The sequence below is a fragment of the Petromyzon marinus genome, unplaced genomic scaffold (genome assembly GCF_048934315.1).
Source record: "Petromyzon marinus isolate PM22_M1 ecotype Great Lakes invasive population unplaced genomic scaffold, UKy_Petmar_22M1.pri1.0 PM_Scaffold_161, whole genome shotgun sequence".
Lineage (NCBI taxonomy): Eukaryota > Metazoa > Chordata > Hyperoartia > Petromyzontiformes > Petromyzontidae > Petromyzon > Petromyzon marinus.
In genome coordinates, this window is record NW_027423126.1 from 190563 (window position 1) to 193464 (window position 2902).

A 2902-nucleotide genomic window follows, 5' to 3' on the forward strand; every position below is an offset into this window, starting at 1 on the left:
CCCCCCACTGGTCCACGCCCTGCTATGAAAGTGGACCAATCAGAACGCGTAAATTTAAATTCGTCGCCCACCACTTGCCCTGCCCCTGCAATAGCAATGGCCCAATCACAGCCCGGGGAAATAAACTAAACCCCGCCCATTCCGCCCCCTCTTCACCCCCCGGTCCTTTTGACCAATCACAGCGCGGGGTTTCAAACCCCCCCACCCCCCCCTCTCCACCCACTCTCAATCTGCTCGTCCAATCAGCGCGCGGGGATTCAAATTAACAGCACCCCCACCCTCCCATCAGACCCCACACAATGGACCAATCAGAGAGCAGTCCTCGCTTGTCGATATTTAATATTATAATATTAGATCTTTCGGTAAAGTCACCACGTTGAAGGGAAACAATAAAATAATAAAATATAAAACAATTTTATTTACCTCACGCAACTCATAATCTCAGCTCTTTCGGTAAAGTCACCACGTTGAAGGGAAACAATATGAAATAATAAAATATAAAACAATTTTATTTACCTCACGCAACTTATAATCTTAGCTCTTTCGGTAAAGTCACCACGTTGAAGGGAAACAATAAAATAATAAAATATAAAACAATTTTATTTACCTCACGCAACTTATAATCTTAGCTCTTTGGGTAAAGTCACCACGTTGAAGGGAAACAATAAAATAATAAAATATAAATAAAACAATAAAAAAATTCTCACAACGTTTCGACCATAACACAAACGGTCGTCATCAGGTGTGGGGGAGGAGTCTATGTTGACTCCGCCTTCACCAGTAGACTCCTCCCACACCCTTAGACTCCTCCGTCACCAGTAGACTCCTCCTCCCCCACCAGTGAGACTCCTCCCACACCAGTTAGACTCCTCCCCCACCCTTAGACTCCTTCCCCACCAGTAGACTCCTCCCACACCCTTAGACTCCTCCGTCACCAGTAGACTCCTCCTCCCCCACCAGTGAGACTCCTCCCACACCAGTTAGACTCCTCCCCCACCAGTAGACTCCTCCCACACCCTTAGACTCCTCCGTCACCAGTAGACTCCTCCTCCCCCACCAGTGAGACTACTCCCACACCAGTTAGACTCCTCCTCCACGTGTAGACTCCTCCCCCACCCTTAGACTCCTCCCCCACCCGTAGACTCCTCCCCCACGAGTGAGACTACTCCCACACCAGTTAGACTCCTCCCCCACGTGTAGACTCGTCCCCCACGTGTAGACTCCTCCTCCACCCGTAGACTCCTCCCCCACGAGTGAGACTCCTCCCACACCAGTTAGACTCCTCCTCCCCCACCAGTGAGACTCCTCCCCCACCCGTAGACTCCTCCTCCCCCACCCCTAGACTCCTCCCCCACCAGTAGACTCCTCCCCCACCAGTGAGACTCCTCCCACACCATATTCTCAGCTCTTTCGGTAAAGTCACCACATTGAAGGGAAACAATAAAATAATAAAATATATAAAACAATAAAATAATAAAGTATAAATATATATAGAACAATAAAAATTCTCACGACGTTTCGACCATAATACAAACGGTCGTCATCAGGTGTGTCGGTCCGCAATAATTTATTTATTTTTAAAACGGCGTTCGTGTCTATTTATTTATTTGTTAAAACGTTGGCACCGCGGATAGCGATTTGCCCGTTTATTTAGAAGGACGAGTCCATCTATGTTCTGAAAAGAGGAGAGGGGGGGAGACGAAAAATTAATGCACGCTGTCTGAAAGCCACCGTAAGCGTGAACAATCAATTAAGACCCGAAATGGTTTATCAAATCCTTCCAATGATTGCTAAGCCCCAGAATCTATCTTCCTCGGTTGAAATTGTCTCCGTGCTTGTACGTGTGGATGGCCTCGTGAACGAATCTCTCGTGGTAGGCGGATGGCTTACCGTAAGCGTGAACAATCAATTAAGACCCGAAATGGTTTATCAAATCCTTCCAATGATTGCTAAGCCCCAGAATCCATCTTCCTCGGTTGAAATTGTCTCCGTGTTTGTACGTGTAAACACCGTTTTAAAAATAAATAAATTAACGCTAACCGACACACCTGATGACGACCGTTTGTGTTATGGTCGAAACGTCGTGAGAATTTTTTTATTGTTTTATATATATATTTTATTATTTTATTGTTTCCCTTCAACGTGGTGACTTTACCGAAAGAGCTGAGAATATGGTGTGGGAGGAGTCTCACTGGTGGGGGAGGAGTCTAAGGGTGGGGGAGGAGTCTAAGGGTGGGGGAGTAGTCTCACTCGTGGGGGAGGAGTCTACGGGTGGGGGAGGAGTCTACACGCGGGGGAGGAGTCTAACTGGTGGGGGAGGAGTCTAACTGGTGTGGGAGTAGTCTCACTCGTGGGGGAGGAGTCTACGGGTGGGGGAAGAGTCTACACGTGGGGGAGGAGTCTACACGCGGGGGAGGAGTCTAACTGGTGTAGGAGTAGTCTCACTGGTGGGGGAGGAGGAGTCGACTGGTGACGGAGGAGTCTAAGGGTGGGGGAGGAGTCTACTGGTGGGGGAGGAGTCTAAGGGTGGGGGAGGAGTCTAACTGGTGTGGGAGTAGTCTCACTCGTGGGGGAGGAGTCTACGGGTGGGGGAGGAGTCTATGGGTGGGGGAGAAGTCTAACTGGTGTGGGAGGAGTCTCACTGGTGGGGGAGGAGGAGTCTACTGGTGACGGAGGAGTCTAAGGGTGGGGGAGGAGTCTAACTGGTGTGGGAGTAGTCTCACTCGTGGAGGAGGAGTCTAAGGGTGGGGGAGGAGTCTACTGGTGGAGGCGGAGTCAACATAGACTCCTCCCCCACACCTGATGACGACCGTTTGTGTTATGGTCGAAACGTCGTGAACATTGTTATTGTTTTATATATTTTATTGTTTTATTGTTTCCCTTCAACGTGGTGACTTTACCG